The following is a 16,393-nucleotide window of genomic DNA, read 5'->3' as shown; positions in this document are numbered from 1 at the left end:
AGGAGAGAAGGGAAAAAGGAGGGGGGGGTTGATGAACAGAAGAAAATAAAGCAGGGAAGAAAGGAAAAACCGGAAGAAGAAAATGACAACTTTTTGTTTTTAACACTTCAGCGGTGACTCCCCTGTTGAGCCAACCTTTGTGTAACTGCCCCTACTCACAAGCCCTTCTCTAGGGCACCTCTGTGGCAGGCTAAGGAAACAAATGCTAGAATCCACCAGAAAGCAAAAATTCTCATCCAAGGTCAAAAGTAACATTAAAAAAAGCAAAATACCTAAGTTTTTCTAAGTAAATTTCCTTGAAAAAGGCCCCAAAGCAGACAGGATTAAATGCCTAACAAAAGCCAGTATCTTAATGCTTAGTATCTGTTTCCTAGGTTCATTTTCACAAAGCCAGTAAGATTTTACTATGAGTTCTCTTGATTTCTTTTCTTCTTTTCATGCCTCCACATGTTCAATAAAATAATATCTGGGCAATAACCAGACTTTCGATATTAAAAACATAAAAAGTAAAATGTCACTATTACTTAAGTACTAATAAATGAACAGGCACTTGGGAGGCAAAGACAGGAGGATCTCTGTATGAGTCCAAACAACATAAAATTTAATGAATGAAGGTATACAAAATAGGAAGAGTATATCAATTTAATGAATGAATGGTATACAAAATAGGGAGAGTATATCAATTTAATGAATGAATGGTATACAAAGTAGGAAGACCACCATAACAATTTGATGCCACCAAGGAAAGTAAAATTGTGTTTATATTTATTATGTGTGAAGGTTTGTTCCATCCTGGCCAAACATTGAGTTACATAACTTTTCAAAATTCCACCAATCAAAATAATAATAATAATGGTTTCAGGTAAAATACTTTCTTTTGAAATCTACTTTCGAACCTCTAACTTCCAACTGGCTTACTTTCTTATCAATATGTCCAAAAACACAGGAACTTATTAGCCTTATGCCCTCTCCTCATCCATCCTCTTACTATCACCACCCAGAAAACACTAAAATTAAATCAGGGGGATCATAAGTTTTCCAAACATTTCCTAAAACAGTCCATTTTAGGAGTCAAGAAGTATACCCTAATTCATGATTTTTAAGAATATGATTTAAAAATTCCTCAAATAGACTTACTGTATATAATTCTAGTCAAAGAGTATTATTGTTTTAATTTAACCAAAACAATCTAATGTTCATCCAAAAAACCACACATTAGTTAATACAACTGTGAAAACAAGTTGTGGGTATTGCAATTAAATAGTATACAGCATTATTAAATATATTCATATAGTATTTTATATAGCATCTGACTATATAGTGTCTGGCCCTACAACGCCTTGCAAACTATGAGGACCTTAGTTCCAGCCCCAGTACCCACATAAAAACACTGAATATAGTTGTAACCCCACTACTGCAACTGCAAAGTTCATACAGGAGGATCCCCAGAGTTTACTAGCCAGACTGTCTAGTCTAATTGGTTAGCTCCAGTCTAATGAGAGACCCTCTCTCCAAGGAGGCAGATAACACTCAAATGTCTGTGAGCATACACACACATAAAATTAACTTTAAAAATCAATGAAAAGAGAGCTGGAGAAATGAAGAACCTGAGTTCAAATCCCAGAGCCCACAGAAAAGCAGACATGACAGTACATGTATCTGTAATCCCAGAGCTCTCACAAGAAGAGACAGAAGGGGACCCAGACACTCACAGGTCACCTAGCCTGGTGTACACAATGCAAAGCAATTAAGATATCTGCCCCAAACAAAGTAGGTAACAAGGACAGGCACCTGAGCCTGTCCTCTAATCCTACTTCCTCGCAGACACCAAGGCAGGAGTATACTCATACTCACATAAACAAAGACACAATTATATGCATGCACATCATACACAAAAATATTATTTTTAAATAATTATAAAGTTCTAGAAGAAAATGAAATGGATAAATTCATCTCGCAGCTCTGGAATAAATCATAAATTAAAGAGTAATGCTGCCAGGCATAGCAATACAGGCCTATCTCAGGGAGGAAGAGGCAAGGGGATTCCTGTGAGTTCCAGGACAGTCTGATCAACATAGTTCCAGGACAGCCTGGGGCAGGCTACACAGTGAGACCCTTACTTAAATTAAACAAAAATACAAATAAATAAATAAGGCACTGTATTTCACTAATAGAAACAAAAAAAAAATCTCAAGACATAAAACCAAAAGCGATTTGAAAGGTTAAAAAAATAAGAAAAAACAGCGACACTAAGTTGCCATAGCTGCTGCTGACCAGCAGAAAGGACAACATCCATAATGAACACACACAAACACCTGAAAATATTTCGTTCATTTCACAGAAAAAAAATCAACTTCACCACTTCAAGTAAGTAAATACCATATATTCAACCCATCTAATTGGTGGCAATATGAGAAATCTTCTGGAAAAACAAAAAAAACAAAACAAAAAATTGGTCTATTTTGTAAATTACTATGCTATCAAAGCCCTTAAAAATACTAATACTTGTGTTTGTTTTGTTTTGTTTTTCGAGACAGGGTTTCTCTCTGTGTAGTTGTGGCTGTCCTGGAACTCACTTTGTAGACCAGGGTGGCCTCAACTCAGAGATCCAACTGCCTCTGCCTCCCCGAGTACTGGGATTAAAGATGTGTGCCACCACCGCTCAGCCTAGAAAGTCCACTTTCAAATAACTGCTGTTATAGATTATGACCTTGTGTGGAATGTTCACCATAACACAATTTCTAGTAGAAAAGTAAGCACCAGCTAACCTGACTACCAACACCAGCAACCAGCACTAGGGACTCAGGCAGGACCATCTCAGGTCCAAGGCCAGCCTGAGCTCTATCTGAGAAGCTGAGGAGAGGAGAAGAAAAAGAACAGAGGAACAAAGTGAGTGGGGTGCTGGAGCGAAGCAAAGCGAAGACAAATAATCTCCAGACTTTTGAAAACATTTGAGCCAGGCACAACAGAGTGCTTTTAATCCCAGCAGAACCAGGTAGAGCTGAGATTCTAGAGGCCAGCCTAGTATACACAGCAAAGTCTAGTCTGGCCTGGGCTACATAAGGAGACTTTCTCTCCCTAAATGAATAAATAAATTAATTATATCTGATAATTGAGATTTTCATAACACAGTATTGTGTAATTATTTTAAAAATAAATTTTATAATACTAAAATGGGAAGATATTCATACTGTAACACAAAGTTAAAAGAGTAGGAACGGGCTGTGGCTGAACATGAGAGTAGCTGAGGCCCTGGGTTTGATCCATAGCACCACCAAAAAGGGAAAAAAATTAAATTAAAAATTAACTGGTAAGTATTTATAGGCTGATACACTGGGGCAAAAGTGAAGTCAGAAAAATCACCAGAACAGTTAAGAGGGCTTATTCCTAACAATTAACTGAATACTTTCTAAATCTCCTATAATGTGTAAGTTTAAAATATTTAAACATACTTAGCACAAATTCAAATAATTTTTAAAAAGTAAAATTTTAATTTTATAACTTAATCATTCCAGTCTGTTTCTTCTAAACTATATACTTAAAATTTATAAAACTACAATGATTTTTAAATAACTCCAGTAATCATTCATGCTTCAAGGAACCTAGTTCTTATCTATCAGATACTGTACACATAAACATATGCAGGGCATAGGTCATAGCTTTCTTCATCACCCAACTAAAATGTCAGAATTCACCTATTTCTGACAAAACACTAAAGAACAAACCATTGACATTCAGACAATCCATTAATTTTTGTAAATTTAAAATCACATTTACCTTCTAAGAAATATGATAGCAAAACCGTCCCCTCAATATTGATTGAAATTTTTATTCTTCCAGTACCTCTTATGATCTCCAATATTAACCCAAGACACAATCATCTGTGTATTCAAACAAAAGTATAAATTTAAATATATAAGCCAAAATAATAGGAGTACAAATACAGGGTGAGGGGAGCCACGGCAGAAGCATGAAAGTCTCAAGAACGTAAAAACTGCCTTCCTTCATCCAGTGTACAAGACAACAGAGGTTCACGAATCACATCAGACCCAATTTAGATCTGTTGAGGGGACACTCTTCACTATCTCCCTCCATTCTATGCCAGGTCACATCATTTCAAAAAACAGAAAACGATCAAAAAACAAAAAACAAACAAACAAAAAAACCAGTCATCCAAAAGTGAAGTGCTCCTTTCAATTATTTCTAAGAGTATATAAGAGTATAACCTTATTTCTAAGAGTTTATTTCAGGTAAAAAAGTTATCCCAAAATCAACCAATATTCTATGCAATCGCACTTCTTCGTTTGACAACACACTGGTTCAAACGAGTTACATAATCAACCAAGAAAGCAACTGTATATATAAATAACAGATGAAGTTTATGAAGCCATTTACAAGTTTTTAGACTAGTAAGAAACAAGTGGCAGAATAAGAAAACCATACTAAATCATATGTGTCTTGACCCAACTGTGCCATAGAAAGTTTAAATTTAGTGGCATTAGTATTTTAAAGAGATCAGTAACAAACCAGTTATTTTAAGAAACTAAAACCAGAACATATAGAGCTAAAAAAATTTAAACAAGTGTACATACACACATACTACGGTGCACATATTTCTTTTTAAAATTCAAAATTTTTCAATTGGTTCACTTTAATTCATAAAGGCCTCAATGTAATTTGAAATATTTTGAAGAATTCTTCATCACAAAAAGGTATCAGGTATAATAACTTCTACGTCATCATAAAATGATGTCAAAAAAGTTCATTAGTTATTTTTAGCAATTATCTAACTGAAAAAAAATAATAAAATTAAAAACATGCAAGACTGAAATGTTTTAACAAACTGTTCAATATTAAAACTTCATTGATTTGGAATATTTCTATAAATATTTCTTTAAAAAAAAAAAAAAAAGACCTGAGAATATTGAGATTTCAACTTAACTAACTTGAACATTCTTTTCTTGTTCTTCTTGCAAACTATCATTTCAAATAAAATCGTTTCTATTTTGTAAACGTTGCACATCCAAAAGCGAACTGGTAAAAACAGGGTTAAAAGTTATTTACAAAAGTGCAGTCAAGTACATGCACTTCCCCTGAGAACACCACTAGGTGCCGATCTTATCTCCCTAACCAGCGCATGAATCCAGAAATACCTAACTAAACGCGAAATTATAATGGAGAACCACAAGAGGCAATTTGTATACAAAATGAAGTCTGCAGCCTGGAGAGACGAAGAGAATTAAAGGATTTTAAGGTCGGCTAAGTGTAAGACATGAGAGGAACGTTTTCCTCAGAAAATGTGAAAAAAGAAGGGTAGCGAGATGAAACCCCCTCGAGAATGAGAAAAATTAAATCTAGAACCCAAATGGCGTCCAACAAGAACATTAGATCTTGAAAATGAATATTGCGCTTGCGCAGCCACCGCCCGGCCAGCTGCTCAACTGCAGCTAGAGCCCGACCCCAAACGATCACGTGCTCCCATGCAGCGCCCGCCCGCAGCTTCGCAACCGCGCAGGCGCAAACTCAACTCCCGCAGCCGCCATAATGCGGTCTTGACTCTTCCGAAATACAATAGTCATTTCGCCGACTGTAGTTACAACAGCCCCTGGCAGTCGCATATACCTTCAGGGGCGGGAGGTGAGGGACGGGGACCCGAGTTCCTTCCTACACAGCCGTCCCGCGCAGCCGTCCCGGACGCTGCCGTCTCAGCCGTGCGCTCCACTCCGCCGCCTCCGCAGATTCAAAAACAAACCCGCTTCTCCCCTGCACGCGCCGGGGCCGTTATGCAAATAGGTGGGGGCGGAGCTCCGCGAGCGCACTGGGTACTCCGCCCACTCTGCCATCGGCCAATGAACGCACGCGGTGCCTGTTCGCCATGCAAATCTCCTGGTTTTTTATTTGAATGAGGGACTTTGGCCACGCCTCCTGCCTTGAAAATGAGAACCGAGCGTGCTGTGGTGGCGCTGCCGGCTTTGCTATCGCATCCGGAGGTAATTTTTTTTTCCGTTGGTACACACACACACACACACACACACACACACACACACACACACACACAGACACACACACACAGACACACACACACACACACACACACACACACACACACACACACCTCCGAGGTATTTTTTGCATGGAGATTCCTCAGTGAGCACCCTCCGTGAAACTTAAGAGAGGAAGTAGGTGAGTGTTTAAAAAGCGGATTTTCCACAAAGTCTAGAATCCTAGAGTAGGATTTATTCAACATTTTTTTAAATTTCAATTTTTACCTTTTTTTGTTTTGTGGAGTCAGATTCATACAGTTTAGCACAGTCTAGCCTTGTAAGTAGTTATGTAGCCCACGTTGGTCAGGAATTTGAAATCATTCAGTTCTCAAGTGTTGGTTACAGGTATTATTTATTTTTAAATTCACCAAATGAATTGTATTAATTGTCAGGATGTGGAGAAAAACAAAAACAAAAACCTCCTTTTTTCAGGTAATCTGCAACAGAGCAAGCAGTACCAATCATACCTTCACACTTCATACCATAAATTCACTTATCTGAAATAGTGATAATAATAACTGATAAACAAATTGAGAGAACTAGAATGTAGAAAAGAATCGAATTGTGTTTTTAACAAACCAGGAAGAGCCAGAAAAATATTATATGGAAAGATTAATCACTATTTAATTAACTAAATGTAATTTCTCCTTCAAAGTATTTAATAGTAACTTAAGTAATCACTGTGTTCCAGAACTATGTTATGACTGTCAGTGCTGAGGAAATCTATACTCTCCTAGCCAGCTGTAGTAGCTCATGGGTGGGATCCCATTGGCACTCAGGGAGGTTGGGTGGGACAGTACCTTATGCCAGAGGGAACAAGGACAACCTGTGACCCCGTGCTTCCAGATCATCCTGGGCTTGAGACTCTGTCTCCAAAAAAGCTTTAATTGTTGTCCTGTACTTAACAGTTCAACTAGGGTGTTAAATAGGCAAACCCAAAGAATTTTAAATTCAAGAAACAAATGTGGTACAATATCCATAATCTTTCCCATGCCAGGCCTGCCACGTGCTAGTGCTTTACTACTGAGAGATGGCAGCAACCCAAAATGGCCAGAACCATGGACAAACCCAGAACCCTCATCACTAAGCTTACTTAATCCATGCCCTGCATAATGTGGGTGGAATTTGTAATTATCTTTTTGAGTATAGCAAAGGTGAATGGGCCTAGAGGTGGTGGCCCACGCAATTAATCCCAGCACTGGCGGCAACAGGCAGGCCTATCTGACTTTGAGGACAGCCTGGTTTACAGAGGGTTCCAGGAATGTTTACACAAAGAAACCCTGCTTGGGGGATGGGAGTATGCATGTTTTTTCTAGATATAATTAAGATCCTAAACTGATTTTGAGTTGAGAGAGAGATTATCTTGAGTAACCTAATTTAATCTACTTTAAAAAAAAAAGAAAAAACCTAAATAGACCAGAGGTGGTGGTGGTGCACGCCTTTAATCCCAGCCCTTGGGAGGCAGAGGCAGGCGGATCTCTGTGAGTTCAAGGCCAGCTTGGTCTACAGACTGAGTTCCAGGACAGCCAGGGCTATACAGAGAAACTTGTCTCAAAAAAAAAAAGAAGAAGAGGAAGAAGAAGAAGAAAGAAGGAAGGAAAAGAAAGAAAGGAAGGAAGGAAGGAAGAAAAGAGGAAAAGGAAAAAAAAATGTGAGTTCCCATCTTCCTACTCCAGCCCAGCTCCCTCCCCCCCTCCCATCCCCCATGTCGGAGGAGTCTTCAGAGGTATTGTTTTTGACAGACCTGAACATGTTTGGGGAAGGATTGTGGAAGGGTGTTCAGAGTTTGGTGAGCTGTTATGTAGGAGCTGGAAGATAAGAATGTTGAAAGCAGTGCAGACAATGGAAGCCTGGCTTGTGAAGTCTCCAAAGGAAGCAAAGACTACTGGGCAATTTTTGTGAAGAGATTATGGTGTCTGGTCAGCTGGAGAATCAGCTGTGCTTAACAAGAAACCAGCAAGACAGGTGGATGTGACTCATGCCTCTAATTCCAGCATTTAGAAGGCAGAGGCAGAAGAATCTCTGAATTTGAGAAGACCAGCATCACTGAGATTAAATCTTCTGGGAAGTGTTTCCTGAGAGTCAACACACAGAAACTGTGTTCCAAGGTGGCCAAGGTTGTACCTTGTGCTGAATTTGGTAGTGTAAGAGTTACCCAGGTGGTGATGGTTTTGAAGGTGTAAAGGGGTTACAGACAGCAGCTGAGAAAGGAAGAAAAGACAGAAAGAAAGTAATAAAGAGGCATAGCATAAAACGCAGACAAGACACAATTCTTTAACAATGAAGTTTTTAAACTTTTCTGAGATTTTTTTTAGATGTGTGTGAGTGGTTCTGCTTGCACCAGTGTCTGCTCACCATGGAAGTGCAGTGCTGGTGGAGACTCAGAGATAGTGTTGACTCTCTAGAACAGAATTACAGCCATGAGCCTCCCTGTGGGTGTGGGCGATCAACCCTTAACCACTGAACCATCTTTCCAGCCTCGAGTCCAAACTTTTAGGAAGCATGTTGCCTATTTTACTCCTGTATAGTGCTACATCTTCTGAGAACAGATAGTGCACACTATCCTGCTCTTTATAACATCAAAATCCATGGTGTCAGCAGGATCAGATTTCATTCATGAACCCTGAGCAGCACCAACTGTCCCTGCCATGGAGACCTAGGGCAGCTGCAGGGCTGGAGGTCGCTCTAAGGCTGACTTCTGCAGGCTTCAGCCTTTCCCTGAAAGAAGGAGAGCTAGCCCTGATCCAGGTGAATGCAGAGGGACAAAAAGCAGCCCTGTTGAAAACTCAGCAGCCATAGCACCTTGAACTGCTTGCATCCAGAGCATTTCTGGGAATAAGCGGAAGTTGTAGGAGAAGTTCCGCCTTCAGAAAAAGGACTTCTCCTCAGCAGGAAGCCCTGAGGTTCTGGGTTCTACATCTGGACTTCTGCAGGGCTGTGGGCTACTGAGACAGTCTTGGCTATTTCAGTGGGTGACTGTATAAAAAAGGAAGTGAATAAAAAAAGTCCTGCAGTGGAGTTGTAAATTTATGTGGGTTTTTCTTTGGGGGGGGAGTTAAATTTTTAAATATTTCATGTATGCTCTGAGCCTGGAGCACACACAAATGTGCTCTGCACCTTGGCTGGGTAGAAGGGGCTTATGTTTTAGTTTTTAAATATTATCGTTATGACCACTTTTGTGAAGGAAACCCTGTATTACCTTGTTTTTAATTTCAAGGCTGTGTTTATGTCCTTAATCCATTTTGCAGCTATTTGGTTTTGTTTTCTACCATTAAGCCATGTGCCCAGCCCTCTCTTAACTTTTTATTATTTTTGTTTGATCTTTGTTTTGTTTTTTCTCCTTTAATTTTTTTTTTTTTTAGTTTTTTGAGACAAGGTTTCTCTATGTAGTTTTGATGCATATCCTGGATCTCACTCTGTAGACCAGGCTGGCCTCGAATTCACAGAGATCCGCCTGCCTCTGCCTCCCAAGTGCTGGGATTAAAGGCGTGTGCCACCACCACCCAGCCTCTCCTTTAATTTTGTACAAGTTCTATCAAGTTATCTGAGCTGGCTTGAACTCAAGGAGGCCCAGACAAGCCTTCAACTTGAAATCTTCCTACCTCAGACTCCTAGGTATCTGGGATTACAAGCATGTGCTACCAGTCCTGCTGAGTTGAATTTTTTGTATGTAGTGTCAGGAGTCTTAATTTTATATTCTGTTTGTAGATCACAGTTTTCCATGGTTAAAATCGAACCGTTTTGCCCCTTTGTGCAATGAACAGCCATGTTATTACTGAGAGCAGTATCAAACAATTCTTTTCTGTTTAGGCAAATCAGAGAACGAAACTGAAAGTCTTATCATCATGCTTCTGTTTCCCTGGACCCACTTCCTGTACCAATAATATACCACTAGGGGTTTGGTAAGAAAACTGGACAGCCTCATGAGTTCTGGGGTTAAGAAATTTACTTAAGCCCCATATACCTGCAGTTAGAACTGATGAAAATAGCAATCCATGAGAGTTAGCTAGAACAAAAGGAAAGGAGTCCCCAGCTGATTGCCAAGAAACATCAAGCATATTCATTGCTTAAGTGTGATTACAGAGGAGCCTCTGTCCAGTGGTCGCCACTCCTTGTGCACAGTCATGGTTCTGTTGGTTGCTTAGGGTCTTTGTTTGGAAAACAAATTTGGCAGCTAAAAAAGCTAAAGGTGAAACAAAGGAGAGAATATGACCCCAGAAAGTGTCATCCTCTCTGTTACTACATATGAGTAAGAGAACTGCCAGTGTTTTGCTTCTGCCGTCCAAGTTTCCTCAGATCCTCTTCTAGCACTGAAAAACAAAGGGAGAGAAACTAAGAATTCATAACTCTAGATTAAACAAGTTGAACAGGATCCAACCACAAGTACTTAGACCTGACCAGATTTCACTACCCAGATGTTAGGCCTTAACTTATGAATGAGGCCAATCTGATCATATTCACTACCGCCTCATTCTGTAAAGATAGTCATAACCCTTAACATTGTCCTTTCTTAAAATCCTAATGGATTCTTTGAGGTTCCACTGTATATGTGCTTGGAAAAAATAATCAGCAGAAACTAGCTGCTCTTTCAAGGACTTCATAGTTGCTGTAGTGATTTAAATGAGAACTCATAGGCTCATACATTGTTATGTTTGGTTCCCAGATAGTGGAACCGTTTAGGAAGGATTGGGAAGTGTGGCCTTCTTAGAAGATGCATATCATGGGTGCTGAATTTTGAGACTTTAAAACCTCTAGCCATTCCCAGTGCATTCTCTGCTTCTTGGTGGTGACTAGAATGTGAGCTCTCAGCTGCTGCACTAACTCTATGGCCATTCATCTGATGCCATGCTCCCAACTATGATGGTGACAGACTCCTATCCCTCTGAAACCATAAACCCAATTAAATGCTTGCTTTTATTAGTTGCCTTGGTCATGGTGTTTTATCATTGCAATTTAAAATACCTAAGACAGTTGCTGTTGTGGTTTGAATGAAAATAGCCCCCAAAGGCTCATAGGGAGTAGCACTAATAAGAGGTGTGGCCTTATTGGAGTACATATGGCCTTATTAGAGGAAATGTGTCACTGGGGGTGGGCTTTGAGGTCTCAGAAGCTCAAGCCAGGCCTGGTGGCTCACTGTTTCTTCCTGCTGCCTATGGATCCAAAGGTAGAATTCTCAGCTAGTTCTCCAGCACCATGTCTACCTATGTGCCACCAGGCTTCCTCCTATGACAGCAATGGACTAAAACCTATAAGCCAGCCCCAATTAATGCTTTTATGCTTTTCTTTTCTTTTTTTTTTTTTTTTTTTTTTTTTTTTTTTTTTTTTTGGTTTTTCGAGACAGGGTTTCTCGGTGTAGTTTTGTGCCTTTCCTGGAACTCGCTTTGGAGACCAGGCTGGCCTCAAACTCACAGAGATCCGCCTGCCTCTGCCTCCCCAGTGCTGGAATTAAAGGCGTGTTCCACCACTGCCCGGCAATGCTTTTCTTTATAAGAGTTGCCTTGGCAGGGCAGTGGTGGCACACACCTTTAATCCCAGCACTGGGGAGGCAGAGGCAGGCGGATCTCTCTGAGTTTGAGGCCAGCCTGGTCTCCAAAGTGAGTTCCAGGAAAGGCGCAAAGCTACACAGAGAAACCCTGTCTCCAAAAACAAAAACAAAAAGAGTTGCCTTGGTCATAGTGTCACTTCACAGCAATAGAAATTCTAAGACAGTTGCCAAGGATGTTCTTTTTTCATGAAATAAGAAAGAAATAAAAGGGAGCATTTGAGGAAATGTCTTAGTTATTTTCTGTTGCATGATGAAATACCATGATTATAAGTGACTTAAGGAAGAGTTTATTTTTGCTTTCAGTTCCAGAGGGCTAGATGTCCATAATCACAGAGGAGGAAGGAGTTAAAAGTTAAGATATCACTGGGCAGTGGTGGCACGCCTGTGAGTTCAAGGCCAGCCTGGTCTACAGAGATAGTCCAGGACAGACTCCAAAGCTACAGAGAGAAACCCTGTCTCGAAGGAAAAAACAAAAGCTAAGATATCACATCTCAATTGCACACAGGAAGCAGAAAGCAAGCAGGACATAGGGCAAAGCTGTAAACCCTCAAAGTATGTCCCAGTGGTATACTTCCTCCAGTATAGCTACCCTTTCTACAACAGTACCACCAAAAGTCCCAAATAGCACCACCAGCTTCAGACCATTATTCAAAAAATGAGGTTATAGGAGACATTTTTCATTCAAACTATAACAGAAAGCCTGATGAACACCAGCATTCATTTATTCATTTTCTGTATTTCCCAACTGATTCAGTTTGAATGAGAATGACCCCCATAGCCTCATAAATTCAAATCATTGGTCCCTAGTTGGTGGAACTGTTTTGGGAAGGATTAGGAGGTATGGCCTTGTAGAAGGAGGTGTTTCACTGGGGAGAGGCTTTGAGGTTTGAAAAATCCACATCAGGACCAATTCCTCTCTTTCTGCCTCCAATTTGCAGATCAAGTGTAAGCTCTCAACTATTCCTCCAGTCGCTGCCTGCCAGGATCCCAACTGTAGGCAGAAGTTTCTCTCTCTCCCACCTGCCTATTTCCAAATACCTGACAGCTGCTTTCCAAATAATTGACTGGAGGCTTAAAATTACTTATAACTGCTTGGCCAGTAGCTCAGGCTTATTACTAACTAGCTCTTACACTTAAATTAACCCATAATTCTTATCTATGTTTTGCCATGTGGCTTGGTACCTTTTCTCAGTGCAACATCCTTTTTTTTTTTTTTTTTTTTAAACTGAGGATTGAAGCCAGGCTACCACTGAACTAAATCCCCAACCCCTTTTTTGGTTTCTCAAGACAGCATTTCTCTGTGTAGTTTTCATGCCTGTCCTGGATCTCACTGTGTAGATCAGGCTGGCCTCAAACTCACAGAGATCTGCCTGGCTCTGCCTCCCAAGTGCTGAATTAAAGGTGTGCGCTGCCGCCACCACTACCGCTGCTGCCTCCACCACCACCTGGCTGTCAGTGAAACATTCTTATCTTGCTTCCTCTGCATCTAGCTGGTGACTCCTTGACTCTGCCTTCCTTCTTCCCAGCATTCTCAGTTTGGCTGTCCTGTCTAACTTCTTGCCCAGCTACTGGCCAATCGGTGTTTTATTAAACCACTTCAAGTGACAAATCTTTACAGTGTACAAGAGTATTATCCCACAGCATCCCACTGTGATGGTCATGGACTTACCCTCTGTCTCAGTCACTGTTCTATTGCTGTGAAGAGACGCCATGACCAAGGCAACTCTTATAAAAGAAAGCACTTAATTTGGGGGCTTGCTTACAGCTTTAGAAGGTTAGTCCACAATTATCATGGCAGGAAACAAATGGGTATGGCCCTAGAGCCGTATCTGAGAGATCTACATCATGATTGTAGAGAGCAGACAGAGACTGGGCCTGGCAGAGGCTTTTGAAATCCCAAAGCTAACTACCACTGGTACACCTCCTCTAACAAGGCCACACCTACTAATCCTTCCCAAACAGTTTTGCTAACTTGAGACCAAGCATTCAAACATAAGAGCCCATGGAGGTGTGATATTCTCATTCAACAGACTGCCACACCCTCTGAAACTGTAAACAAGCCCCTAATTAAATGCTTTCCTTATAAATTGCTTCAGTCGTGGTATATCTCTTCACAGAAATAGAAAAGTAACTAAGACGCCAACTGCAGATAAAATGTGACTAGCCACCTGATATTCATGCTGTCATTCTCTGTGGACTACAGTTCTCAAACCATGAGCCAAAATAAGTTCTTCATACTTGAAATTACCTTTTGTCAGACATTTTGTTATAGCAAAAAGGAAGTAACAAATACATATATCATCTAATTGAACAACATTTAAAATTTAATATCTTGGGGATGGGTGTATAAGCTCATTACTAGGGTACTTGTCTAACATGAGACCCATGTTCATAACCAAGTACAATTAATTACTTAATAAATAAAAGTTTCAAATGTTAAATAAGCTACAATAAGGTTATCTGGCAATGTTCAAAGCATCTCTGGTTTAAAGTTCCTCCTTTTATGAAAGACACTGTAAATGCACAAAGAACTCAATTAGAAATACAAAGTTGGTAGTTTATAGCATAGATAAACTTGGAAACCACAATTATCTTTTGAGGATAATAAATAATAAAATAGAAGTCAGGGCAGACCTTGGGGAATACCAATATTTATGAGCTTGAAAGAAGAAAAGAGCTGTTAATTTCATTTATTTGCTTTATTTAGTTTTTGCCTTTGCTAAAAATTTTAAGAGAATTGTCTCATTTGATCCTCATAACAACTTGATGAGGGGAAACTGCTGCTACTGTCAGTTTACATCTCGCCCAAGGCTGTGCAGTTATTTAATGATAGAATAAGGTTTAAAAAAGTCTGCCTGCAGACTACTGCATCCTTCAAATTAAATATGCTCACTGGAAATTCAATGAGCAGTGATACAACAAATGTCACTTTTGTAAGGTTCTCAGTGTACTCTTATTTTTCAAATTGGATAAGTGGTACTTTCTAATTTTTTTCTTGATAATTTCATACATGTATACAGTGAAATATGGTCACATCCATATACACCCCATTTCCCTCCTCTAAAACCTTCCATGTCTCCCCCAAAATGTCCACCTTCCAACTTCATGTCTTCTTCCTTTCTGATTTTTTGTTATTATTGTTTTGGGGGGGTGTTTGTTTGTTTGTTTGTTTGTTTGTTTGTTGGAGCTAAGGACTGAACCCAGGGCCTTGCCGATTGCTAGGCAAGTACTCTACCACTGAGCTAAATCCCCAACCCGATTTTTTTTAAAAAATAACCTACTAAGTCCAGTTAGTGCTGTCCATTTGGGCCTGGGTGTGGACCACCCATTGGAGCATAGAAAACCTAACAGTAGGAATACCCACAAAACAAGAAAAGAGAAGAATGATTCTCCCTCCTCTAGCAGCTGCCATGCAGACCACCAACAGCTCCCCAGGAAGTGATGGGGCCTGGAGAGACCCTTCCCCATTGTTCTCAGTCATTTGGTTGGTTGCTGTGGCAAAACACTCACCAAAAGCACCCTGGAGGAGGAAAGGCTAGATCTGGCTTCATTGCCGGGTTATGCTCATCTAGCTTCTGTGGTGATATTTTATTTGTACTGAAATGTGATTTTATTTGTATATTAATAAAGTTGCCTTGGGGTCAGAGCAAGCCATAGCAGAAGCCAGGCAGTGGTGGCACATGCCTTTAATCCCAGCACTTGGGAGGCAGAGCTAAGCAGATCTCTGCCAGCATGGAGACACACGCCTTTAATCTCAATACCAACCATAGAAGACCTGGAGATCTGTACAGACAGGCAGTGACCAGGAGGTCATGTGGTTGGTTTTACAACCAATGAGAAGGCAGAACAGAAAGTCTATAAAAAAGAGAAAAACACAGGAAGTAGGTCTCTTGCGAAGAGGAAGGACAGCAGAAGCAGTGAAGGGTATGGTTTTCAGCTCTTGCTCTGACCTCTTGGCTTTTAACTCTGCAATTGGCTCTGTGTTTCTTATTTAACAAGATGGTTACATCTACAAGCTTCCTTATACAGCCCAGGATTTCCTGCCCAGTGATGGTGTAGCCCACAATGGGCTGTTCTCTCCTGTATGAAATCAAGACAGTTCCTCACAGACATGCCCACAGACTAATCTAGTAAAGACAATACTCAATTGGAATTCTTTGTTCTGGTGATTCTAGACTGTGTCAAGTTGACAGCTAATGCTAACTAGGACACCCTAGGTTGGGATTTTGGTTGGCTTGATCTTTATAGGTCTTATTTAGGTAACCACAGCTGCAGTGAATTTAGGAGAATACTAGCCATGTTATGTGTAAGTGTTGCAGCTCGGATAGAAAGGGAGCCTGGCAGTCAGGAGCCAAGGAATACCACAAAGTCACCATAAGTGTAGCAGCTTTCAGCCCTGCTCCAGGGAAAGGCCTCACTAATGTAACAACTGTGCTTCGGCAGGGGATGGTTTCCCCAGTGATGTTGTGACAGTTCTGCTCAGGTCCCCTGGATTGTAATAACTCTGATGCCCAAGGGGAAGGTTTCCCAGCAAAAGTGGTATAGTTCTGCTTTGTTCTTCTCCACTTCAGCTTGGAAAAGTTATTATTTTTCTGCTCCTCTACATTCTGGCAAAAGAATGTCTCACCCAAACCTCATTCAAGAGATCTATTGGGAGAGAAGAATCCAAGAGACTGGCTGCCTCTGCCATGGTGGATAAAGGCAGCAGCAAACTGAACAGGCACAGGGCTTATACAGGGCTTCTTAGGGGCAGAGTTTTTCCAGGGTGAAAATTTTCAGGGAGGGAATTGGTTAGATTTCAACC

General features: G+C 40.4%; 1 protein-coding gene across 1 annotated transcript in view; it reads right to left on the bottom strand.

The window, feature by feature from the left end:
• Window positions 1–5,781, bottom strand: part of LOC118579450 (activating transcription factor 7 interacting protein) — a 91,132-nt gene extending 85,351 nt beyond the window's left edge. The window contains exon 1 of the mRNA XM_036180733.1: window positions 5,623–5,781. The gene's annotated coding sequence lies outside the window, so the exon portion shown is untranslated. The remainder of the gene's footprint in view (window positions 1–5,622) is intronic.
• Between the last annotated feature and the right edge of the window lie 10,612 nt (window positions 5,782–16,393).

This window comes from Onychomys torridus, chromosome 3 (assembly GCF_903995425.1).
Source record: "Onychomys torridus chromosome 3, mOncTor1.1, whole genome shotgun sequence".
NCBI classification, from domain to species: domain Eukaryota; kingdom Metazoa; phylum Chordata; class Mammalia; order Rodentia; family Cricetidae; genus Onychomys; species Onychomys torridus.
This window is presented reverse-complemented; position numbering and strand designations above follow the sequence as displayed.